General features: G+C 45.0%; 3 long non-coding RNA genes across 3 annotated transcripts in view; 2 read left to right on the top strand and 1 right to left on the bottom strand.

Moving 5' to 3' along the window:
• LOC134416303 (uncharacterized) overlaps positions 1 to 4,796 on the top strand; it is a 40,414-nt gene extending 35,618 nt beyond the window's left edge. The window contains exons 5-6 of the long non-coding RNA XR_010027225.1: positions 2,689 to 2,816; positions 4,437 to 4,796. This is a non-coding gene — a long non-coding RNA (uncharacterized LOC134416303). The remainder of the gene's footprint in view (positions 1 to 2,688; positions 2,817 to 4,436) is intronic.
• The window catches only part of LOC134416302 (uncharacterized), a 137,688-nt gene continuing 112,708 nt past the window's right edge, over positions 2,050 to 27,029 (bottom strand). Inside the window, exons 3-5 of the long non-coding RNA XR_010027224.1 lie at positions 20,696 to 20,898; positions 18,270 to 18,319; positions 2,050 to 2,216 (exon numbers count right to left, since the gene is read on the bottom strand). This is a non-coding gene — a long non-coding RNA (uncharacterized LOC134416302). The remainder of the gene's footprint in view (positions 2,217 to 18,269; positions 18,320 to 20,695; positions 20,899 to 27,029) is intronic.
• LOC134416823 (uncharacterized) lies at positions 8,249 to 13,264 on the top strand. The gene is made up of 4 exons (XR_010027414.1): positions 8,249 to 8,324; positions 9,666 to 9,727; positions 11,955 to 12,174; positions 13,172 to 13,264. It is a non-coding gene; the product is annotated as an uncharacterized LOC134416823 (long non-coding RNA).

The following is a 27,029-nucleotide window of genomic DNA, read 5'->3' as shown; positions in this document are numbered from 1 at the left end:
GGGGGCTGGGAGCTGATTTTTGGAAGAAGAGTTTGGCCTTTAACTAAATCAGTCGGAATGAAAATAAAAAGGTTATTATAAAATTATTTTGAGAGTAAACTCCAATTCAATAAAATTCTGGGTATTTTTTTCTTTTTTTTTTTTTTCCCTGTGAAAATCTAAAATTAAAACTTACTACAGAGCAGTGGAGGCTGACCAGAGCATTTCAACCAGATGGCCCAGAGAATCTGGTTGGGTTTTTCTTGTTGTTTTTTTAAAAATCATCACATGAATTTAATTTTTAAATATGTTAATGGTTTAAAAAAAAAAAGCCAATTTAGGAAACATTCAGAAAATTAAAACAAAAACAAAAAAAGGGAAATATAGTAGGGAGAGGAATATTATCATTTTACTGAATGGTTTGGTGGAAACATAGAAGACCTGGAGAGCATTCTGCCTGACAAACAATCTTGTATTCAGACAGGGGAAATGTGGCCCAAGCTCTCTTGCTGAGTCTTTACTCAGCAGACAAACACGTTACCAGGGGTGCTGCTGCCCTTTTTTAGAAGTGCAGTTTTGGCACTCAGTTTTCAGGGATTCACTCCCCTGCTCCATGGTGCAGCAGGAGTGGCAGCAGGCCAGGCCAGGGCCATGGCACAGAGTGCTGAGTTTCAGAGCTCAGCTCTTCTCCTTGTGGGGTGTTCTCAGAGGTGCAGGACACACCTGAGCTCCAGCCTGTGCCTCCAGCTCCTCTCTTGCTCCCCAGGCAGCTCTGCCTCTGCCCAGCCAGTACAGCAGCAGGCAGTGATTTACAAGGAGAGCTGGGTGTCCGTTTGCTCCCCAGCATTGAGGGAATGATTATTGCACAGCACAGAAAATTACCTCAGGCCTTGTCAGGCTTTTCGGGAGAAATAAATAAGCCTGGGTTCCTTATACCCTTCCCTGGCTTGGTGTCCCCCTGCACAGCTGAGAGTCCGTGGTCAGACGCAGAGTAAATGTTACAGTCGATATCCCTCAGCAGAGAAACTGCACTGCAATTTCTTTTTTCTACCTTTTTTTCCTCTTGCACGAGTCTCCTGTGCTACCAGCTAACCATTTCCTATAAGAAAATGGCATTGTGTTAAAGTTATATAGTGTATCATATTAAATTTTATAACAGTGCTTTGTGTTTTGAAAAGACTTTGGGGGGAAACAGCATCAATCAGGGAACCACATTTGATAGACTTGGAAGGGGCCTCCTGGGTCATTTTGTCCAAGACCTCTATGAAGCAGGAAAGCTTCTGCAAAATACCTTTCCCATAAATGTATCTAACCTTTCCTTAAAGACACTGAGTGATGGTGCCATAAATACCTCAAGCAGCTAAACCAGTCTGATTGACCTTACGATCAGAAAGTGTCTTCTAATACTGTAGAGAAGGTACAATTTTCCATTCTTCCAGCTGCAGCTAAGCAAGAAAAAAGGGCAAATACACAGTAATGGCCAACAATACAGACTGTGCAAACAGTTTTACTTTCACTTTACTGCCATCACCTACCATAAATCTGGATCTAGCCACTGATACTTGGTTTCCCAGTGTAGTGTCTGTGATCCTTGTAGTATCCATCTCACTTTGACTTTTGGAGAGCCACCATTACAGAGTGTGGAAATAAGGAAGATGGACTAGCAGCACTTTCTGATTCAGGAAGCCATTTGAAACCCGATGCTGTGTAGTTAAAGTATTTATTTCTATTCTCTATTTATTAGAATTTGTGAGGTGTTTCTTGCCACGACCATGGGAGTAGGGGAAGCACAGGGCTTTTTACGGCTCTCTCAGAGTGTCAAAGAATAATTTTTATTCTCCCCCAATAATTGTGTACATTGAAAAATAAATACCTGGCAGTTTGGCTGCTTGTTGCTGCAACAGCAGTGCCTTGTGTGCTGCTCTGCCTTCTTTTTCTCAGTGAGTAGTAGAAGAGGTATCATTTTGGGTAGGTGTATTATTAAATCACAGACACACTCATTGCTGAGAGCTTCCTGAGCTGTACATAAACTATCTTTGGCTTGGATTTTTTTGTCTTTTTTTGTGCGTGTGGTTGGCTTTGTTTTGTTTTGTTTTGTTTTGTTTTGTTTTTGCAACCACCAAAAAAGGTGACAGAGCTGAAGGCCAGTTGTTCAAGCACCTCTGTTCATCAGGCATCCCACAGCTGTACTTCTCCCACACACAGGACTGCTGCAAAACGGGACAGGAAGACAAGGCCTAGGAACAAAAGACACAGAGAAGATAATTTAGAAAGAATGTGGTGATGCTGGGTTAAAAAAAAAAAGCCAGTGACTCTGCAAGTCCCTGTCCACACGGTTTTGCTGTGTCTCCTTCAGGCCTTGTACCTTTGTGCCAGTTCAGACTGGCACTCACCTGTGGGTCGCAGCTCAGTGCTCATCATTTCATCATGGCCTTAAATAAGCCCCCCAAAATACAGATTTTTTTTAAGGCCTTTTCTATAGAGTTAACTAAATTACATCCTTTCCGTGATGTGCAAAGTTATAAAATATTTGTCTAGTATTTAGTCACATAGAAATACGTGAAATTACACTAGAAATACTTCTCATCCAATTGTTAAGGCTGCTGAGATTGTGACCATTCAATGTGATAGTATAAAACTGTAAAATACCAATGCCAAGAAAAATAGAAATACTGACAGAGCTTTTGTTTATTGTTTATATTCTTTCAGACACTTCTTCCCATGGCATCACCAAATCAGGCTTCCCTGATCCCTACAGAGTCGAGGCAGCCCCAGCTCACCTCTCCCTCTGCTCCTGACTGAAATTCTAGCTGGAAGAGCAGCCCTTCCCTGCTTGAGTGAGTTGAACCCCCTCAGCATTTATTTATTTTTATGGGATCCTGGTACTCCAACCCACATGACAAAATCAGATCCTCCTGCTCCTGCTGACCTGCTCCAGCCCCTCATATTCCCCATTTTCCTCTCAGTGCCCTCCATTCCCTACATTGTAAATACTTGTTGGAGGGAAAGAGAAGCATAATTTATTCTTTTATGTTGGAAAGGAAATGAAGGCAAAGAGGGCTTTTTTTTTTGTTCTTTTATCATTGTTGTTATTATTAAGAGAGGGCTTGTTTAGGGTTTTTTTTTCAGGACAGAGAAGTTCTAACCTGTACATGTGTGTGCTCTTAGGTACTCCTGAAAATAAAAGCCACATTTGCATCACATATGCTTAAAATAAGAAGAAATTACATATAGAGGTTTTCTGATCCTATTCAGTGCACAAATACCAATATGGGATTCTATCTTGCAATCCATTTAGATATTTACAACAGAACATGGCATATCATTTAATTTAAATTTGCAGCATGCTCAGTGTAATTAATGCTGTGCAGTGCCTAGAAAATCCTGATCTCTTAATGTGATACAATGCCTGCATGCTGAGAGCTTTTTTTTCAAACTACTGTATCATTTTGGAGCATTAATGGGGAGGCACTGCCATTAAACAGGGAAAAAAGAGTCAAGGCCACTTGGTCTTTATGAAACTTCTGTGCAGCTCCCCAAAATATGATGCAAAGTACAGGTTTGTTTCAGAAGAGGGGGAGAGTCAGAGATTTAATTTTCCCTTGACACAGCATGATGCCTGAATAGCCAGACAGCTATTCCTAAATTATGTGCATTTCATTCCTAGGAGCTGTGAGCATTTTGAATGGGCTGTTGTTAAATACAGTACACAAGCATAAATACTCCAGGGAACAGCTAGCTGAAATTTTGGCATGAGCAGAAATCTGATGTAGTATCTGAGCATGTAATAATAATGCATATTGATTTGTTGGGAATGCTAGGAGAGGGGTTTGGTATTCTGGGATGAGAACTGTTAAACTTGGGAACATCTTGTGTGATTATAATATGCTGTGATATTTGTATGCTGTGGGCTTGGCAGGGACAGAGAGGTTCACATAAGATTTAGACTTGGAGACTGGCAGGGTTCTCAGTTTTGGAACCAAACACAAAAAACTGAGTGCATGGCAAAGATATTTATATATTATATATAAATGAAGCCTGGAGAGATGGGGACCAGAAAGGGGATGTGTTCAGCAAGAAGGGTTGTGACCAAATGCCCTTCAAGGTCAGGAACTTTACTGCCAGGGCTGCCTTGAGATGGGGTGCTTTGGGGGGGCAGTTCTGTGTTTGACTGGTACCAAAAGAAGAGAAAGGGGGGAAAAAAAGACCCAAATTTTGCAAGGTATCAGTTTCTACTAGACTCTACTATAGAAGCACTTCTTATAGACCTGTTGATAGCAAAACAAATTCTTCAAGTCCTCTAAATAAATCTGTTTCTATACATAATCCTTCAACTTCTCTGTTCTCATCTGACACCTGACAAGTCCACCTTAAAGAGTAATTGGTGCTGCTTTGAACCTCTGCAAGCACAGTGGGAGGAGGGTGGGCACTTTATTGACTTGGATTGATTTTGGTAGGAAGCACATGAGACGGACTTGGTATGCGATGTCGCACCTGGGATACATCACACTCCTCAGGAACATCTGCAGGCCACAAGCAGGGCTCAAGTGGATGTGAGGAGGCCCTCAAACAACCCCATCCCACCAAGTGGGACCTCTCTGCATGGTCACCCTGGAGAGAGGCACCAGCTGGGACTAAGTTCATCAGCCAGGTGGGAATTTCAGGGGGTGGTGCTGTGGCTCTGGTGGTGGAAGCCATCCCAAGCCATGGGCTGTCTCCACAGGCAGGAACCAAAGGGTTATCCCAATGCAGCTTTGCCAGCATGTTGATCTCTTCCCACTGTGGTGTCAAGAAGGGCTGTTGGGATGAGGGGTTGGACAATTCCCATGCCTGGAACTCTGTTTCCCAGTGCTCTGGTTATTTGAGAGCATTACAGGGCAGTGAAAGGATTTGTGAACCGGCTGCTTGGTTTGTGACAAAAAAAAAGTGTCATTGATATTAATAGCTCTGAGCTCCAGTACAGACCTAAAAAAACCCAGGGAAATGGCAGAACAAAAGGAGACAGAGACAAGATGACACTGAGGTTCTCCTCAGCAGGGATGCTGATTAAGATGTGAGGTGGGGGCTGTCCCGCCCGCGTGCGGGTCGGGCTGGGGAAATCTCCCTCCTCCCTCTGTCTCGCCTCCCTCATCCATAATGAGGGAAAGAATAACTTTGCAGCACACTTTGCATTGGCATTGCATGCTAACTTCATTACTGTTTGCAACAGCCTGTGCAATCCTCAGAGGAAAGGAATAATAACAAAGAAAAAAAATGATAATTACCAAGCACATAGTTTTCATCTATAATCTTCATTTCAGGATTCACTCTTCCTGATGTCAATATTTTATAATGGAAGAATGAGATATGCTAAGTTTCTGTTTGATGGAAGTAAATTCAGATTTAATATTGCCGAGGAGCTGAATTTTTAATAGAGCAGAGCAGTTTGCAGCCATTGCAGCCCCTGTTTGCAGCTCCTGCCGCTCCTTTGTACCGGCTCAGTGACGTTCCCATGATCAGGCAGAAAAATGGGAAGAAACTGCTCTGGATCTGCAGTGGGGTGACAGTACTTTGTCACTGAGCTCTGTCACGATAATTGGGAGTGTCACACAATGAAGCAATATGACACACCCCCAGTAAATGAAGAGTTTTCAAAGTGATGTACAGCCCCTGTCAGCTGCCAAAGCTTTTGTTTGCTTACGGAGCCGGGCGGCATTTCCAGGAGGAAAACCGCACTGGAGAGGCACCCTTGGAAAGTTTGTTGGGAACTGATTTCCTCTGTGTTTTTGTAAAATGGAATAGATCCCATGAACAGGAGAATATCCCCTTTTATCACACACTCCCAGCTTCCAACCTGCTGAGGACTTTCCACAAACTCTTCAGGAATTTACCTCTTTTTGTTAAATTGGGTTGGATCTCATTAATAAAAGAATGGTATAATGGAAAAGAGTTTCTAAAATTATACTGTAACCTAGAATTGCAGGATTCAGCTTTCTCTGCCTGAAGAAAAAAATTCTGAAGCATTAAACTTACTTTATCAAGCATTGCACCTGACATGCTGTCATAAATTTTACATACATTTTAACTTATTTTAATATTATGCAGGCTTGGTTTAAAATATTCCCATGAAGTACCTAAAATGAAGCTGCTCAGCCATAAATTAGAGGTAAAAAAATACTTGTCCGTCCGTCCCCCCACTCCATCAATATTTCTTTACTTAAAATCATGTGTTGTATGTAAGTTAAATTTTCCCTTGCTGAGATACTTTGTATATCTTAATAGGAACTACCACAGGCCCTGGGAGCTGTATTTCTGTAGGGTTACATTTACCCTTTTTTTTTGGCTTTTTTAGAGGTGTCTTACCTGAAAGCAGCCAGCAGTAACCCTTTGCATGCCACAGTGCAGTTAGGGCCAGGGCCCACAATTACACATGAGGCCAAATATATATACTACATATGTGTGTGTGCATGTGTGTGTATATATCTATGTATATCTCTCTATGTGTGCATATATAGATATAAATATACATTTATATCACAGAAACAGAAAATGGTTTGGGTTGGAAGGGACCTTAAAGCTCATCTCAGGCCTGGGCAGGGATACCTTCCACTGTCCCAGGCTGCTCCAAGCCCTGTCCAACCTGGCCGTGGACACTTCAGGGATGGGGCAGCCACAGCTTCTAAACTGTGCCAGGCCCTGCTCACCCTCACAGAGATTTTTTTTCTTAATAGCCAGTTTAAACCTCCTCTCCATTTGGAGCCATTGCCCCTTGTCCTGTCCCACCAGGCCCTTGGAAATTGTCTCTGTCCATGTTCCATTGCAGGCTCCCTTCAGGTACAGGAAGGCCACAATTAGGTGACTCCAGAGCCTTCTCTTTTCCAGGCTGGACAACCGAGTTCTCTCAGCCTTTCCTCATAGGGGTGCTCCACCCCTCTAACCATCTTGCTGGCCTTCACATGTGTATATAAATATATATATATATAAAGTTTTTCTCCAGGAGCAGCCCTGTAGCAGCCCCGCTGGTTGGAAGGAGACCGACGGAAGCTTCCCCGTGTGCCAGCCCCAGGCTGCAGCAGGTACATCCCTGACAGCTCCTCACAAAGCTCCATTTGTGCCCTGATTTCTGAGGCTATTTCAAAGCCCAGGCTAAATTACACAAACATTTGGCTATAGACATAACAGGCCTGCTCTGCAGCGCTGTCAGCTCCCTGCACTCCCTGCGTGTGTCTGTCAGGCCATACTTGGGCAGCGCCGCAGCGTGCGCCGTGTCCCAGACACTGGAGTGATTATGTCTGGATGCTCCTTATCTGATGGAAAAGCCGGCAGTGCTGCACATCTGTGCTCCGAGGCTCCGCTGCTGCAGTGCCACGCCAGTATTTATTTTGCTTCTGCAAGTTAGTTTTCCTTGAGAAGCAGCAGGGGCCTTCTTCAATGAACTGAAAAATGTGTATTGTATGAAGGTCTGTGGAGGGTGTGCACCATAGTTCAGTGGGCAAATGTGAACCCAGGGGATGACATTTCATTTAAACATTTGGTTTACATCTTTACATGCCAAAAATATTAATGTCTTGACTTTAGCAAACCGAATCTGGCACTTTTTTCTTTTTCCCCTTAAATGAAGTAATTATAGCCAAAACACTCTGTGGGCGTTTGTTCTTCCTTCTCAAAGGTGGAGTTTCACACAGGAACATTTGGTTTCGGGGCTGGAATTGTCAGTAGCTGCTCGCTTGACACTTCCCCGTTAGTTTGTGTTGGAAAGCACCAGGAGTTTCTTTCCTTGTGTTTATTGTGCTACCCTGAGCCCTTTGATCAGGACATCTTGGATAGCAGCAAAGTCTAGCTCAGCGCCTGTTCGCTATTTAAAAAAACTGAAGAATATGGTTTCTATCAAAGGATCTACAAAGACAGTTAATGTAATTGAGAAGCAGAAGGGCATTTATGGAAGTGCATCTGAATGTCCTCTTCACATGTAATTGCATCAGGAATTCTACATTAACATGCAAGTGCTGTCCAAAGGGAGGGAAAAAAAAAAGCTTATTTTTAGGTAGAAGCCCTCAGTGGGCAGTAAATTACCCATAATCTCCCCCAAACTAGCAATTAGCCCTGTTTGCTGACTACCTGAATTGTTTCACAGTAGTTCAGCACAGTCTTACCAGTTATCACCATACTTATAATCAGAGATTCCGTGAATGATTCCCGCAGCTCCACATACTGCCTGCCTAAGGTCAGCCATAATAACAAATACATTTTATTTGCTTCTTTTGGCCCTTTGGAGCTGTTTTCTCAGGCTGCAATATGTGAGGAGAGCTGGTGCTGCCCTGCTGCTCAAATGGCAAGAATGTGAACAGAGAAAGCAATTCAGAGGGGTAGGTATGCTTTGGTATTAGTTAATATTCATCTGCTTGTGTTATTTGTTATTTATTTCCTTACAGCAGCCAGTGCTGCTCAGAGAGGGTGAACTTGCTCCCCCACCGCTGGGGTTTGCTCTTCAGAAGTTCTGACACTGAAACACATTTTTCAACACGAGCCTGCAACTGATGAGTGGAAAACTGGAAAGTGTGGAAACAAAAACCTATGGAATTTTTTCCTTAAGGTGGCTGAGTAGTTTTCATATCCCCAAATACCCATGGTTTGCCAAAATAGTAACTGAGCTTGGAAAACAGTAGCTACGTTGCCAGCTTTAGCAGTAGAAACAATCATGGGCCTGCACATGCACACAAATACAAGCACACACGTCCTAGGAGCAGCATCAGGCTTAAAGAAAGAAAACCAAGGGGAAATGGAGCTGATGAAGTACTTGAAACAGAAAACAGGAATGTTTGGACCCTGAGCACTAAAGGTGTATTTTTTAAGTACGGTGCACACCTTTGTAAGTAATGCTTTAACTTGCATATTATTTCTCAGGCAAAATCCAATTAAATCAACATAGTGGCACCATTTAAAGCCCATTTTCAGTGCTGGTTCTGTGTCACGTTACAGAGACACGGAGCTGTATTCCTGCCTCTGATCTGAGGACTAGATCTGAGGAATGAAGGAGATGGAACAGGAATTCATGCTGAAGAGGAACAACTAAGGAGTGATTCTCCTTCGTAAGTGCACTCTAGGAAGCAGAAAATGGAAAGATTGCCTTTGCCTGGCTCTGTTTAAAATGTTTCAGCTTCTTGTTTCACAATCAGGAACATCAGCTCTGTGAGCAAACTGCCTACAAAGCTACCACTACAAACTTCAGACCAGTTCTTCAAAAGAAGAACTTGTTTTCCAGAAAAAAACCCAAAACCTTGGGGTTGAACACTTTCCACCCTTACCACTCAGGCCTTGACTAAGGAAAGTACAAATAAACTGATCCTGAATTAAACTCATCCTCGTTGTGAGCACATACCTGGCCAAGGCAGGCAAAAGCAGACTGATGACCCAACAAAGTTCACCTTGTTTTCTGAGTTGAAAGCTCACGCTGTTCCCTGGCAGAGCAGGCATGTCAGGCCTGCAATAACCACTGGCTACCTTGCTTCAGCCAGCATTAAACCCAGCACAATATTAACATCTTGGGGAAAATCCAGCTGGAAATGGCTTTCTGGGGGGAAAAAAGGAAAGGGAGGTGACTGAATAGCACACCCTCTCTTTGTTTACTTGCTGATTTCACTGTAATTTTAAAGAACTTGAAATTTCTCCCCTCACCTGAAAATTTTATTTCTAATGTTTTCTGTTAGAATGCAGAGCTGAATTCTTGTCCAGAAAGAAGTGGCAAAGAGCAGCTGGGCTTCACCTGAAGGTAAATAAATCACCTGGTCTGGCAGAGGTTGGTCCTTCTGTTTGGTTTTACTTTGCAGGAGCTGTTTGTGGACACATCTTCCTGTGCCCAGTGCAGTGAGTGGCACTGCCGGGACAGAGCCCTCACTCCTGTGGCACCTGAATGGTCAGAGCATCCCCAGACTGGGATTCAGAGCAGCCCCACTGACTTGGATGTGGGGCAGTTGTGTTTGTGCCTCAGGGGGGTGAGGTTGGCGCACAAGAGCTGAACTTCAAAAATTTGCTTTAAAAATTTATAATTTGCTCTGATAATTTTTCTTATTTTTCCTTTCTGAAGCACTGGTAAAGTTTGAAGAGGATCCCCAATGATGCACTGCACAAGTGCTCTGAAATGCATCTCCTCTGGGTGAGGGTGCCTTTTACTGATGATTCATTCTGGAAGCTCACTGGGCACTGAGCACCTTCAGAGTATTCCTGGAAAGAAAGCAAACGATCCAGCCTCTGGACACTGGGCTCTTAAATTACCAAAATATTTATAACTTAATCTGAAAAGCACTTTGCCAAAATCCTGGGCTATGGTGAGGGCATTTGGCACTGGATTCATTTCTGATGAAGTTCTAGGAGCAGGCTGTAGGTTTGTGTTCAATGTATTGCCCTGGCCAGTTCCATCCTGGCCCGCAGCTGCTGGGATCGGGCTCTGCCAAATTCCCGTCACCTTGGGCTTCATTAGCATGTGAAAACAGAGCCCTCTTGGCTTTGTGTCTCACTGAAAAACCAACCACCCAGCCTCCCTTCGGCCAGGGGAGTGGGGGCACTCCACTTTAAAAGGACAACGGTTCTTTATGTTCATTTCTTTTATTGCTGCTCTTAAAAAGTTACCAGAGTGAAGGTTCCTGTTTACAGTGCTGGGGAGGAGCTCAGGAACTGCTCATAAAGGGCCCACGAGCAGAGGCAGATGAGGGACTCAGCAGAGTGAGTAAATATTTTATGGTTGAGCCCTTAACTAAGGATTCTGCATTTTGGGAGAATAAACTCCTGCACTGCCATATGAAATATATCCTGTGCATTTCAGTGAGCCAGGGGCTGCATTTGCTACCTCCAGCCATTCTAACAGTGAGTGAACCAGAACACTTAAAATATTTGCAGAGAGAAGTTCTGAACAAACAACACAACTTGAGAAACTTCCCTAAGTCACATCCATGCAACCAGGGCAAAGAACCAGCTGGCCCCATGTAAGCAGTCTGTGAGCACAGCCCCTCTTGTCTTCCTCACAAGTACCATGTCTCAGAGTCAGGAAAAGTTATCCTCCCTCCACAAAACACTTTGGGAATAATTATGTCTCACGAAAAAAAAAAAAAAGAAAAATCACAGTCTGTTCATGGACAACATGAATGGAAGGGGATGGGAAATTTGTGAAGGTCCTAATTAGTTAGAAATTATTCCACTTTTGGAAACACTTTTTGGTTGGCAACACTCATTGAACAATTGTCATTTGATAAGGCTAAAAGTACCTTGGATGTTCTTCAAGCCACACACCATGATTATTACATGTAATTTTTAAATTTCTGACTCACCCATCAATAAAAATCCACGTTAATCCACGTTAAACTCCCCAAGTACAGTGGAGTAACACCAGGAGCAGAGTGGCTTCAGCCAGGATCAGACACTGCATTTAAAATTGAGGCTCCATGATGGATTTTGAGATTCACCCCAGTTTTATTTACCCCAAGCAGCTTCCCTCTTTGGAGAGCATGAGGAAGATTTCACCTCCTTTGGAATTCTGGGGTAAACTGTCCTTGTACAAAATTTGTTCAGGGTCGGGTTTTAGGCAATATTTTGTACTGCAATAACCACATCATGACAGACAACCTTTTCATCAGATAAGAAAAAAAAATTCTCTTCTCCAGGTCAGTACAAGGAAGAAACATGACAGAGCTATAAATACAGAGCCCAGAGGTGCCAAAGCTCCTGCATTAAATGCAGTCATTTGCCATGTTTAAATTTTTTCCCAAACATTTCAGGTGTTAAGACAGAGAAGCAAATACATACATGGGGGAATGGCAGCAGTGAAGGCAGCTGGTAATGATCCTCATAATTTCTGTCCATTTTTTCAGACAATTATTTAAAAATATGTAACTGATTAGAGGGATTGAGTTGGGAAATTAGGTACATGGGTGACCACAGGTTTAGAGGTGGGAGAAGCTGGGAAATGAGGGAAAAGCTTGTCTGACCACGTTCTCTTTTCCCAGGATGGGCTGAGGAAGATTTTCATGTGACAACTGGAACATTTTAATCCATGCTACTAAAAGAAAAGCTCTGGCCATCAAGTAACTGAAGTCAGAGATGTAAATTATACAGCTGATTTCCAGAGGTGGGCAGAGACCCCACAGTGCCCAGCAAAGTCCCAGAGAGATGAGTGGTGAGAGGAGGAAAGGATAAACCCCCACATGGTGGTCTCAGCAATGTAAGGTAAGTTTAATCACTTAAGCAGTGATATTTTAAATCCTGTCTCCAGTGGACAAGCCTTGCTGGGAGGATGCTGAGGTCTATGTGCACATGATGGTTGGGTGAAAAAACTCTAAATGGCTGTCAGAAATTGCCATCTGCATTTTTAGAAAAAAATCTGTACCCACACTTGGAAATTATACAGATTTGCCAAAGGTTACCATTGGTTAGAAAGAGTTTTTGAAACACTGTCTTTAAAGCTGGGCTTAAACTCAGAGATTTTCATGGGATGGAGCTGGATGTTTGTGTTAATGTAAGTGGCAAGAATCTGGAGGCTCATCCAACTGGCATGGATGAAGTCATGGCCAGGTCAGTGCAGCCCAAGGATGGTCCTGATAAGGCAAGAAAGGAGAGGAGATGAAATAAGAAATGCTAATCTGAGGAGTTTTGCTTACTCACCTTGTCAGAAAACAACACCGAGTATATGCATCACAAAATTTTATCCAAAAGAATAACTAAAAGATAATTTTCTCCTAAACAAAATGAACTCATTAAAATTAACTCAGTGGTTCTACTTTTCAACCCAAGAAACAAAATTCCTTAGATTTTTTTCCCTGAGTTGTGCCTTTTTTGGGGGGTTGGAATTGGACAATTGTCAAGGTTCCCACCCAGCCCAAACCATTGAATGATAGTATGAAAACAAGTTTTCAGCTTGTTGGTTCCCCTTCCCTCTGAGGGCTCTGAAGGTGCCAGGGATCCTCCTGAGCTCTGAGCAGTTTTACAAACACTCCACAATGGTCACTCACCCCAAATCCCACACTTAATGAGCTTCCAGGTTGGCCTGTTGCAGTGAAATAATGGCACCACCCCAATTTTAAGATGACAGCACTACAGCAAAGCTTGAGTTACCAGTCCAAGTGGTAAATTTAAAGTATTATGAAAATATATGCATTTTGAAGTGCTGTGAATTATACCAAATAATCCTGACTATGTATTTTGCTCTACTAATGAATCAAAGCAGAGCTTTCCACATTATCTGCAATCACCATGGAGAAAACGGGTCTGGGTGTGCATGGTTTCTGTATAAAGAGTGCATCTCCAGCACATTCTGAAGGTAAGTAGTGTCTGATTGCATAATAATAACAATAATAAAGAGAGAGCTGTCCAGCCTGCACATGGGCCAATTAAAGGATCAAGTGCACGAGGCTGCAGCACTCCTGGCAGGGGAGGAGTTGCCAGGGAGGTGCCCAGCCCACCAGTGCAAAGCTTCCACCACACCAAACTGTGGTATTCAGAGAGCTTTGTCCCTGAACCTCTCCATGGAAGCAGGGGAATAGCACAGTACCCACTATTTTAGCAAAATAATGGAAGTTGTGACTGCAGCAGAGGCAAAACTCACCAGTGAAGTTCCAGTGCCTGTTTCACACCATGCCTTAGAGCTGTGCTGGGCAGGATTTCTGCAGCTGCAGGGACCAGACTCAAACCCTGCTGCATGCCACACCTATGCCTGAGAATTCATGGAGAGCTGGAGGAATGTACTTTATGGGGTGGCTGGATCATATGTTTATGGCCTGAAAGAGGAGATCCCAACCCAAACCACTTTGTTGGCCTCTGATGGTGAGAGGCTGAATATGAACATGATATAATTCATGCTGGGGCATGGGTATGAAGAGAGAACATGCAGGCTTTGCCTGGGACAGCCCCAGCCTCAGTAGCTGCCTTGCCATTAATTATGGGTAATGGGTTAATAAACACCTTCACAGGCAGAGCACTGCACGTTCAGCCTGTAGGAGCCCCCCTGGAGAGATGAGCCAGAAGAACTTAATGTGAAACCCTGAATGCTGAAATTCTGCATTGCTGACAGCATTAGCATTAGAGTTGTAGGGGACCAAGTGTTCTGGATGCCTGCAGACAATAATTCACCCCAAATGGAACTTCTGAGAGTTGACAGCAATTGATGGGATATTTTCTGCACCTTCTGCACAGATGTGAGTGGTTGTGACCCTGCTGGTGTGGTGGGAAGGGCTCTTCTGCTGGAGCCAGGTGGCTGGAAACAACACCTGCCCTGGAGTTCCATGGGCACATCCCAGCCTGGCCACAGGCATCACTAATGCACTGCTCCAGTGGCCTTTCCTGGGGGCCAAGGGCACTGGAACTTCAAGAACTGAAGCTGCTCTTCAAGGAACAGAAACTTCCTCTCCTCTCAGCTCTGCAGAAGAGCAAAAGTTCCTGATTCAGGCCTTGGAAATAATGAGGTGAAAGGGACCCCATTAAAACTTCCCCAAAACAGGATGAGATATTCTCATATGTGACTGGAAAATGGGCAAACACAGCCTGCCTGGACACGCCCCTCCTCTCAAAGAGCCATGGAAAGGCTCCTGGGTCACAGGAGAGCTGGGAATTCCACATGGACTAGCCTGCTGGGGTGCTAGGAAAAACCCTAATCAGCCAAAATGCAGCTAAAGACACTGAGCACACTGGAAAGGCTTTCTGCAGGTGCTTCTGCAGGGTTTTCCTTGTCCCCCCAACAGAACCAGGCCCACAGCAGGACAAGCTGCTTCAGAGAGCAGAAGGAGAGCAGCAGCTCCAGGCTCAGGGTGAGTGTGGGCTGCCTCAGGCTCAAACCCAAACTGTTTGTGCTGGAAGGAGCTCAGGTTCAGTCCATCAGTGCCTCACCTTGCTGGGCACACAGCTCTTTATTTAGAAACCTAAACACAGAACCAGGGCCCAGCTTCAGATAATCAGAATTTTACCCTCTCTACAAATACCTTCCAAAACACAAGTTACCACCCTGGAACCAATAGTTGGTGTTTGTTTGTTTGTTTGTTTGTTTTTGTTTGTTTGTTTTTTGTTTAACCCCAACTTTAATGAAGTGACTGAAAAGTTTCTCAGTACCTTTGCCATTAATTAAAAAATAAACATCTTGTGACCCTCTCCTAAGGAAAAACGCAGCGGATGTAGCTCCCCTGCCCTGGACACACTTAGATTTAGCTTGGTTCACTCCCAAAGGCCATGATCCAACCAGATATTCAGGCACCTGTATAACTTCAACACACTTCTAAGGACCGCTCTGAACTCTGGCAAAAGGAGGGAAAATAAATTTTGCTAAAGCACAACTTTATTTCTTTCAAATCTAATTTTTCTAGAGTCTTGACTGCAATGCATCACTTCAAATATTTCCTATTTCCTTCCTCATGCAGAATATTTGAATATTAAGCCAGATATTTTTATATTTCCACAAATGAAATGCACCATGGCTGAAGGTTTGACAGAAGCTCTAATTTGCACATAAAAAGGTGGAACGATTTCAGTTTTGACAGCACAAGCTTTTGATTTGTTAATAAAGGCAATTCTTTCTCAATTGTGAACATACTCCCCAAATAAGACAATGCAGTTTGTAGCAAATAAAAAAAAACAAACCCAAAACATCTTCCTGGTGTAGAGAATAAACTTTTGATCCAAAGTTAGTGTAGGAATTCAGATTTTATAAAAATAAAAGAATGAAACTCACATTCAAGCTTTAGCTGTACCAGAGCAGGGATCAGAGGAAGATCCATGTTGCTGCCACTTTTCCTGTGCCTGTTGTTGGAAATATAACCTACCTCCACTATCTTTGGATGAATTCCTTTACTACAAAGTACCTGTGAACAGGGGAAGTACTTTTGGGGTTGGGGAGGTGAGACAGATGTGTGGAAATGGTTTGCGTGAAAATCACCACAGATTTTCCTGGCGGTGTTCTAATTAAATGCAGCTAAAGAACACCTGGATTTCAGACTCTAGTGACAAAACCCAAGCACCAACAAGTTTGTAAACCAAGATACAACCAAGGCTAAGAGACAAGAGGCCACACCTTGAGAGTGGCCCCTCTGTGCCCATGTCAAAGCCTCCTCTTCCTTCCCTTGAGACACCACAGAGGAGGAGAGAGGGTAGAACTCCAAAGCAGTCTGGGCAGAGCCAGCCATGCTCAAGAATGGAAAAAAAATAAAATTTGGATTTGTGATCTGAGATCAAACTATTCTAAACTTTTCCCTGTGTGACAGCCAAAAGTATCAGCATGGAAGCAAAGTTGAAAGTGCCCAGGCTCTGTTTCAGGATATAAAAGGGTAACAAAGCCCCTGCCCACGGGCCTGCCAAGGGCTCAGCTTTTACAAGCTTGGCACGGACTTTGGCCTGGCAGCAGAGGTTGAGTGAAGCTCCTGCAGGAGGTGGGGAACGAGTCCAAACAGCCTGAGGCACAGACCAGCAGGGCTGGTGTCACAGGTGCCCACTGAGGGGTGCACATAACCCAGAGCCCTGCCCCGAGGGCTACCGGGTGCCACCTGTGGGCACGGGCAGAGGGAGGAGCCGGCACAGCCCCACATCCCTGGGAAACCCTTCCCGGGCTCTGGGCAGCGCTGCAGCCCCCGGGCACGGCGGGCACTGGGCAGGGCCTGGCAGCAGCACCTCCTGCTCCAGTGCACCCTGGGCCCAACACACCCTGCTCCCATCCCTGCTTCACTCTGCCACGGGTGGCACTTGGCACACTGCTCCGAGGCACCGGCCCGTTTAATGCAAAACCTCCTGATTTCTGTTAACTCAAAGCTTTTGTGAAAGACATTTTTGTTTTCCAAACAGTGTCCCCTTCTGCTTTTCTTTGCTTGCATCTCACCACAGTTGCCTCCTAATCCAGTGTTGATGAAACAAGGCTGAAGGTATTTTGGTCATGTTTTCACACTCCTGATGTACACTTGCCTTGTCTCCTTCCACTTTCCTTCTGACTACACTCTGCTTCACAAATGCAGCCATCTGGCACAACATCGCAGTTTTTTTATGTCGACACCTGAGTAATCAGAGCCCTTTTTTCTTCCTTTTTGTTTTCATTTTTAAATAAAGCAAGTGCTTCCAACTCCAGTGCCCAGGCTTATAACAGGCAAGCCACATCCCATTAATAAAAAGCAGCAGAAGTGGGAGGTCACTGGTATTAATGCTAGAAAACATTTAGGGTGACATGTGAGAAAAAATCTGCACCTGGTATTTCCAGCTTTAAGATCACTCCTTAGGAAACAGACTGCTTCTATACATTGTCTGTGTGAAATGCACCTATAAAACATTGATGGCAAAGTTGTGGCCCCAAAAATTCAGAAGAGTCTCACCACACATTGCTGCAGGGCCAAAGCTGCATCCCAAGAGGTTCTTGTCTCAAAGGACCCCTCTCAGACTCACCCTCTCATGCCACACTCACCTTTCCCATGGCAGAAATAAATTTGATAACATTAACTTGATCCACCTGGCTGCCATCTCCTCCACACATCTGATCCTACCCCTGAGCTCTGTCCCCCCTGGAGTAAAGGATGGCAACCATCCCACAAGCCCCAGTGATCTGGACACCCTGCACAGACGGGCAATGGAACAGCTGCGCACAGGGAGCTCCCAAATCTCACCCTTGGGCACTGGGACAAAGCACAGGGGCTGCCTCTGCACCTTCCGCAGACTGACAGCTCTGGCTGCAGCTCCTCTCACTGCCCTCCTTCCATGCAGCAGAAATTGGGTCCTGCCGGCTGCACAGGGGAGGATGGGGATAAGGGGCAGGGCTGCAGTGGCTGCCCTGTGTCACCACCTGGCCAGTCCAGCACAAAACAGCCATGGCAGCACCTGGAACACAGACACAGCTCCATAGGCCCCATCATCCCCCTTGTCCCAAAGCACAGGCATCAATAGTGGCATTTCTGCTGTCAATACCAATTGGGAAGTGCCATTGATAATGTGCCAGTACAAGTCAGTAATGTGTGACTGTACAGACTGAGCCTGCTGTGAAATCCCTGCTTTTCTTCCCGTTTGTTCAAACAGAGTTTCCCAACAGACTCTCAGCAGGCACAGCCACACTGGGCATTAGTGCCACAGCAGCCCAGGACTCTGCTTTGCTGGGTAAGCAAAGAAGATTTGCTGATGGTAGGAGCAGCCTCTTCCCTCCATGAGCAGCCAGCAGGGGCCACAGCATCCTTCTGGGATGGATTTGCACCATACGGAGATGCCAAATGGGAGGGAAGAAGTTTGACATTAAAAGCTCAATCTAGACCCCATCAGGATCTGAATGCAGGCTCAGAACCAGTCTAGGACAATCTGGATTTTGTGAGAAATACCTGTTTTTCAAGATGCAGCCACCTGGTAGATTCCTTTCTTCTCTTTCAGCCTGGAAAGAGAGATGGAGCAGTTGATGGGGGAACAGAAAGGCTGTGCAAATTACAAGCTCTGTGGAAAGTTTCTGTGCAAATAACAGTTTAACACTGAGAAGTTAGGTTAAAATGGTTTCAAAGTCTAAAATTAGTTGCATTTAAAACTAACAGCATATGCTTTTATTGTCTCTGATCTAAAATATAATCCCAGGAGGCTGTGAAAAGCATGCAAATTACAGAAAGCTAATTTGCTCCAACAGCGACACCTCCCATGTAGTTGGGAGGTCTATTAGACCCAGTGTACTCTCCATTATTTGCATATTAATAGCACCTGCTGAAATACTTTGGGATTTACTTTTCCTGCCAGCAGAGGGACGAAACAAAAAAAAAAATTATATAAAATTCCTTTCATACAGATTTGATGAACAATAAACTATTCAGACAGTGCAAAGAATGCCAAATTATTGAGAGGCAATGGGGTAGGATTGCAATGCCATCTGTGATTTTCAGAGAAACTGGACTGCAAGTCTGCTTCAGAAAAAAAAAGAAATATCCCAAACCAAAAAACCCCAAACAACAACCAAAAAAACCATCTCTGGAAAGTGCTGGGTAATTTGAAATCCCTCACTTGGCTCAAGTCTGAAGAATGGAAAAGTTGAACTAAAGAAATCCAGACACTGCAGCAAGAAAAAATGAAAAACATGACAAAAAAATCCTACACGTCCGCAAGCCCCGAAAGCAGAACCCCCCAAAGTGGACCTTGATTAAAAATCTACAAAACCCCAGGCTTTGATATTAGCCAGGCCTGCAAGGCCCAGTCTCCTGCACATAAAACAAAAAATAAATTAAAACCAGCTACAGCCTGAGATTTACTTAACAAGCCAAGTTCCAGCCTCTGCTCATGACCACTGCTTCCCCTCCTGGGCCCCGAGCTATAAAAAAGGCCCCTTGCATATTCCTAGAGCTCATCTTCCTCAGGGTGAGGGTGAGAGCAGCTTCCTCTGCACAGTAGCACATGGAAAAATCTCCTTTTGCAGCTCCTTTTGCAGCCAGGCCGGGCGGGATGTGCCGCACGTGCCTCTCCCTGCAGAGTGCGTTGGGGAAAGTGACCGGGGACACGGCGACATTCCCCCAACCTCTGCTTCCAGACAAGCAGTGGGTGTTCCTAAAGAAGCACCAGCCACGTGCTCATGCACCCCACAAGGGTTACAAGGGGCCTGTATTTCTCTGTGTTCCCAGTGCTTTAATTCTGATAATGCACCCTCTTTTAAACAGGCATGGAAGGGCCCACCAGAGTTACTCACTGCTGGTGTGTCAGATTCCTGAAGCATTTTAACTACCATCGTATTCCCAAACCAAGGAGGCAATTGACTTAAAGTTAAAATGGTTAAATTGTTCTCTACACATTAAAAAAGTTGTGAGAGAGCATTTCATGCAGGACAACAAAGCAGGGAAAAGTGCAGTAGCACAGCCATTGACTTCATCCCTTGGCGCTCTGTTACCTGTGCCAGGGGAGGGGAGAGAAGCAGGGAAATACATTATTATTGGGGAATACATTATTATTGGGGATACATCATTATTGGGGAATGCATTATTATTGGCCTCTGCTCACCAGAGACAGAGCCCAGTGTGTTTTTGGTCTCTGCACAGCCAAGTGAGACCTCTGAAAAACTTGCTCAGTGTCAGTGCTAATTACTGGAGGAGGCAATCAAACATTCCAGCAACAGGGACCCCTGAAATGCTGCAGACAGGCAGCTCCCACCACGGCCCTCAACAAATGCTAATTCTTGTTAATGCCCACGGACTCCAGAGCACTGCAGCACTGGCAGGGATCACCATTAGCTGGGAGCTAATTAGCAATAAGTTGTAGCACTGGTTAAAGTTGCAGGATGGCAACCAGATGCAAACCAGAGATGCACTGCTGGTGGTAATTTCCAGCACATTTTTGTGTAGAAGGAACCTCTAAATAGCTGGAAGGGAAAGGAGTGACCAAAAGGTTCCTGGGAATCCTCAGCGGTTCAGGGCACAGAGAACCAGCTCAAAACTGTTACAGACTGAGCCCACAAGCAGCACTTGGGAACCCCCCAGCAGATTCCTGTGTTTGGAGAGGTGAAGCATTGAGAGGGATCTGTCCTCTCATAGCCAGGAAAGATCCTGCCCTGGGACACAGCAGGGCCTGGAGATCTGTGCTGGTACTGCCTGGCATGTGCATGGCTAAAAATGCCCTGTGCTGCCCCACAGCCCCTCTGTGAACTGTGCTCCCAGCCAGAGAGAGCTGGGCACTTGTAATGATAGCAATAAAAATACAAATAATAATGATGAAAAAAAGGCACCCTGGAAAGCAAAATCCAGGCCACTCTCTATTAGAACAAATCCCATTGGATGTTCCTTACCTGAAATTCCATGAGCAATTAACAAACAGAATGCTCCACAGATGCCTCTATGCCCCACTCTCCTTGTGGTGGTTTTGGCAGCCACATTCCCAGCCTGCAGTTTGCCATCCAGCTGCTTCCAAACCACAGCTTTTTCCTCTTTTTTTTTTATTTTGTTTTTTCCTGATGAAGTTCATGGCAGTCAGTGTTTTACCACCTGCACGCTGGGGAAGAAAAAAAGCAAGAGGGAAAGGATCAATATATACAGTGTGTTTATATTCAGTGAAAGCATGTTGCAGAGTGGGGAGCTGTGATGTGTGTGTTTGCATTGTCTGGGAAAGGATCCTTAGTGGCACTGCAGCTGGAAAAATTAATGTAAGAGCAGGAGACTGTCTTCAGTGACAAACTTTCACTTGGTGAGTTACAGTTCTGTTGTAAGGAAATGATACCTTGGACTGCAACTAATTTGTGAATCCCAGGAAAGGCAGAGCACTGATTCTTCATCAGGACTGCATGACCCGATCTATAAAAATTTGGGCCTCAGCAGGAGGTTGTGGGAAAGTGTGATTTGCATTTCAATTTTTAGTTCACCACAACCTTTAAATCTTCCGGCAGCACTATCACAATGCAAGTTTTTGGTCTCAGTGTGCTCAAAACACATACCAAAAATAAAAAAATCCTGGTACAATGGCAGTCATTTGCTAATGGGACAGAAAGTAGCATTTATGTTTAAATTGTTTCACAGAGCACCATTACATCAGAGTCTTTCATCATTTTATGGGGATCGAGTCCCCCGACAGCATCCTTGGGGACCCCATGTGGTGCTTGTCACTATCATTCCACTTGCACAAACACCCTGGCCCTTTCAATTTTTATCTGCCCAGAGCCCAGAATATGTTACATTATTTAGGTTTTGTTCTGTATGAAGAACTCACAACAAATAAAAGCCACTTCCCTGGCAAAATGAGCCTGTGAGTGCCGGTGAAGGGAATTTGAGGGAATTTTCCCTTTGCAGGAGGGGCAGCAGCTCTGCCATCCCTCCTGCTGACTGATGGCACCGCTCCAGCCCGTCCTCCATGGAGCAGCCACCAGCACTGGCACTGATGGCAGGATGCTCACTTATTTCCCTAAAAAACTGTCTGGGTCAGGCTCTGAACCCCTGCACATGCTGGAGATGAATTATTCATGGGCCAGGAGGGCTTCCCTGTGCCGCTGCTGAAATAGGGAGGAGGCTTTGCAGAGAGGGGGAAATCCACTCCAGAGTCCTTTAGCCAAGGAAATGCTCCCTGAAACGCTCACAGCCTTTCACCCAGTGCCAGAGGTGGGGTCTCCATGGCCATCCTGGGGGCTTGGGAAGCCAGCTCAACTGAGTGCTCAGAGCCATGGAACAGGGTTATCAGTGTCCTGACACAGCTCAGCTGCCTTTCCTTGCTCCACACCGACCCAGGTTTTGTCCTGAAGAGCTGCACATGGCCACAAATTGAAATTTACATTTATTTTGGTGACTGGATACCTGCTTTCCTTTTTATAGAATATTACTGCCACTTCCTCAGGCATGGTGAGACTCAGCAACCCTTTCTGGGAACATATTGTCCATCTAACTGAATTTCCAGGCTCCAGAGCTCAAAGGCCAAGGCAAAGGTGCAGGAGTGTGGGCATCATAGCAACATCCCAGGTGTTTCCAAGTTTTCTTCTGCTTTTGCTGTTTCTGGGGTTGGTAGCTTTCCAGTGGCTTGAACAGAGAGAGGCTTAATGAGGGACATTTTTTGAACCTGTTTCTTAAAGGCACTTCCAGTCCCTCTCCTCGTTGGGGCCCAGTGATTTGTTTCCTTGCATTGGCAAGATTGCAGCCCTTGGGCTGCACTGCCACCCCAGCTGCTCCCCTGTAATGGATGGAAACCAGATCTCCACTGAAGGTTACAGCCCTTTCTGAAATGCAGGGTGAGGGTGCTGCTCCAGAAGGAAAAGTCACTCCTGTACCTGAGCACCTCTCTGCAGAGACATTTCCACGGGTGATTCTACAGGACACTGAAACACTGAGCCAGGACATCCCCAAGAGTCACTTTTTCAAAAGCTGCTTTTGCTCCACTGAGTGTCTGAGAGCCCAAGTTGGAATATGTAGGACTGAAAAAGCAGTCTGGTCCTGAACTTCCTGCTAAAAATAAATGAATAACAACCTTCACACGAAAGCAGGATAAATAATTTTTCTTTTCTCTCAGGACACGTGTTGAGAGCACAGAAAGCAGTCAGAAGTACAGCTTTTACCAACTGCTCTGCTGCTTAACATCTCTGGCATTCAAAACATACAACTTCTGTGTTTGTACTACATTTCCCTAACAGCTTACATCGAGGCCAAACACACAGCGTTCTGCAGAGGTCTTCTAAAATAAGCTTATTTAAAAGAGCAAGGTCAATGCCCAACACATGTCAGATTCTGTGAGCAGAAATCAAAGAGTTCGGGGCAAATGGGATATGTCAGGACTCGGTGGATTCCCATGCCAGGCTCTTTTACCAAGCTCACATTGCTGCTGCCAAAACCAGTAACAATCTCATCATGTGGACTTCAGCTCTGGAAAAATGTCTGTAAAAACCCCAGTCTCTGCACACGGGCTACTCAGCTCAATAAAGAAAACTAACACACAGATAAAAGTGTTTATCTGGACATACTATTTATTGTCCCTGTAACTGTGTTTTTCTTTTAATGTGCTGATTCCATGCCTCAGCCCTAGGCCCTATTAAAATAAAATTTAAAGCATTAGTAATGTAGTTAATTCCATTTATAATATGACCATCAAGTCAAGAGAAAAGATAACGTTAGAAATATATATATATATATAGGTAGGATTTAAGAACTTTATGAAAAAAAGTTCTTAGTTCTATTTTGATCTCTGCTTTGGGTTTTTTTATTAAAAAAGGAAAAGTTTTTCCTGTGTTCAGATAGAGTAACTGTGCCTGGTCTTTTAAGCCCGAATGATATTTGTGATTTCAATTAAAATATGCTATTGTCACTTTAGCCTCCCTCTTTGGTATTTTAAATTGATCCTAATGGCTTTGCCTTAAGTGATTTGCGTCCCGTAGTGAATCCCTGTCACTGACAGCACCTCCCACTATTGCCCTCCCGAACAATCACTCCCGATAATCGCTGCTTCCCCTTCTCCCGGCGCTCCTGCTCTGCCCGCGGCTCCTGCCGCTGCGTTAGGCTGCGAACTGTTGGCTCTTCACCACCCCGACCTCCGGGCTCGGCCAGGCACGGAAAAGAGGGACCGGAGCTCCTTGGAGAAAGCCAAACTGGCGGCTCCGGAGCGGGGGCTGCGTCTGTCCCGAGGGCAGGAAGGGAAGGGTGGGTTGGGGTTGTGACCTCCCCGTCCTCAGTGTGGCGCCGGAGAGGGGCTCACCCCGCCCCAGAGCTCTGGGGGAGGGAGAGCATCCCAGGGAAAGCTGCCCAGGAATGCCCAACTTCCCCTGGAGGCTCCCCCGGACAGATGCCACCAGCAGAGCCCCTCCACGTCTGTCTGGGAGCTGCCCCTGCCCCTCTCCCGTCCCTCCACGCCGTGGTGGGGACCAGGAGCCTTCTCCTTCTCACAGGAGCATCCTGTCTCCTTTGCCTTTCATGGATCTCATTATTAATTGAAGAATCATTTAGTTTGCATAATTGTCCTCTGCCATACATAATTCCAACCTTTCTCTTTAAATTGGCTTATTAAACTAAATACAGTCTTCTGGTTTTGTGGCTCCTGCTATCAAAGCTTACTAGATGGACAGCCAGGGTGATGGGAAGAAAAAAACCAAACTAATAATATTAGGGAGCATCCTTTTATGTACATTTATGAGATCTACCAGCAGGTGACTCCATTCTAAAATATCTGTATTTTCATAAAACAAAATGCTTTCTTTCCTACACCCTGAACATCGTCACGATGCCCCCCTCCATAAGATTTAGCACTCTGAAAAAAACAGTGTTAAATAAATAGCACTTTTGCTTAAGCTATGAACTATTTCTTTTTGAATAACACATGAAATTGAATTAGAGAGATTCAGGGATTTCCAGAACGGCCTGATGTGTTCCTGTCTAATCAGACCTGATTAATTCAAATCAAACTGCAAACCTCAGTTTTGCTTTTAAAACTCCAGCTCAACAACAAATCAGCAGTATGTAGATATCACAGAGGCAGTTAACAGGAAAGCCTACATACCGAGCCTCGTAGAGTCAAACGGATATGATTAAACATTTGGCATCATTTATTAATATTTTATATATTCAAATATATACAGAGGGGATGGGACCAGTCAGGGAGATGCTCTTCACCAGGGACAATTATATTTATGCCTAAGAAAAGCAGATCCAGCTCAGGTGTCAAAGGATGTTTTTCAAAATAGAAAAATTATGAACAAATAGCAGGGTTATGTGGGAGGGTTTGTAACACAGAACTGCACTAAACCATGCAATGATCTACACAGATAATCAAAGCGCTCCCGCCACACCGAGCACAGCAGAATAAATTAAGATAAAACAAAATAAAACAATCCCACAAATGCAAGATTGCAAATGCAAAAGAGGCAGCCGTGCAAGAGGTACTCAGAGATTTACTGAGCCATTATTGCAGTGCAAGGCACGCTCAGAGAGGCTCCCAGACCTGACCAGTTTAATCCACATCAGAGCAGGGGCACGCGGGGTCGGGAGGCTGACTGGGTTTGGGCACTGGGCACAGCTGTTGTCCTTAGGTGCAATCCACTTGTCACTGGTGGTGGCACTTTGCATTTGCTGTGTGGCAGCATATGTGCATGCCACATTGGGGACCCATTACATCCCTTCAGCCTCCAGCCACTTCCCTTCCCTTCTCGTTAGCTGGGTGTCCATATATCCTTCCACACTCCTGCTGCATGGCAGGGCCTGCTCTGTGCCCCCTCTGCCTGCTCCCAGGTTAAAACTGTCTATAATTGGGGCAGAATTATTCTATGCATTGCCAAATTTACATACATATGTGCACATCTGTAAATACATACACACACACACATACACAGACATGCTCTGTATGGAGTCACGTCTATTCCATCACTGACCTGCTCAGAAATATTTTTGCTACCAGGGAGAGCTGACAGCGATGAGGAAAAGCTGAAGAATATCCAAAGAAATCTTTCAAACTAAAAGTGAAGGTGTAAAAAGGAGAGGGGTTGGACTCTATGTGCACGTGTCAGGCTCTGCAATGAAACCCATGGTTCTGCAAAGCACAGACTCATCATTCCATGTGGAATTGTTGGCTTGCAGGTGAATCAGTACCTGCCCAGGATTTGCACTCACAGTGGCATGGCCAGGACTGACTGCAGGCCCAGCCTGGCTCAGTGTGGGGTCACTGCACACGACAACAGTTAAGAAGAAATTTGGTTGATGTCTCATTTTGTGTGGCACTGCCACGCTCCTAACTCCAGACACACAGGGATGTGTCATGTGACACAGCAGGATGCTGGGACAGAGGGAAACCTCTCCAGCCTGGGCAGATGAGCTTGCCCAGCAAAGTTCCCAGCTGAGCAGTGCCTGAGCCTGGTGGAGGCTCTTCCTTGGGCTTCCTGCAGCCAGGACAGGAACAGTTCCAGACAAAAGAGCTCTGCACTCCTAAAGAACACTACAAATGTGAGAGCCTCTGATGCTATTTTCATAGCTATCACAATGTCCTCGATGACCAGGATTCAGGTAAAGGCAGCTCTACTCCTCGTCCCCCTCCAAGCAGAGCATCCCATGCTTTGGGAGCTTCTCACCTGGGCTCATGGATACGAGCCAGTCTGGCAGAGAGGCCCCTGGGACATGCAGATCCACATTCAGCTTTTTATTTCCACATCTATGAGCAAGTTTGAAATCAAAATTTCCACTCATAATAAACCTCCAAACTCTAATTAAACTGGTTCTTTCAAACAAACAAACACTGAACAACAAAAGAGGAAAAACTATTCGGCTTTGATCTGCTTCCTTTTCATTAAATACATCTTTTAGCATTTTCTAAAAGTCTCCTCCCAAGGAAGCAATCACAAAAAGCCATTAAGGTTATTTTTGTACCATGGTGAGAACACTGAATTACCTTCCTGATGTAGCTCCTGTGTGGGTAAGTGACACAGCCTAGCCTAGGTCTGCATGTCCCAAACACCTGCTGGGTTTTGCTGCTTCTCCAAGGCAGCAGTTGGGAAAATGCTGTTCAGCCATGGCTCGGGTGGGTTTCATCCCAGGGAACACCATTCCTCTCAGCAGCCCAATCCCTCAGCAGAGAGTTGCCTTGTTCAGCAACAGGTCAGGACAGAAAAATCCCTCACTTCCAGGCTCCCTGAGTACCAGTGATGGGGGACAAACCACCCCTGGCTTTCTCTG

This window comes from Melospiza melodia, chromosome 3 (genome assembly GCF_035770615.1).
Source record: "Melospiza melodia melodia isolate bMelMel2 chromosome 3, bMelMel2.pri, whole genome shotgun sequence".
NCBI lineage: Eukaryota > Metazoa > Chordata > Aves > Passeriformes > Passerellidae > Melospiza > Melospiza melodia.
Note: the sequence above shows the minus strand (reverse complement) of the source record. Positions and strands in the feature narration are given on the sequence as shown.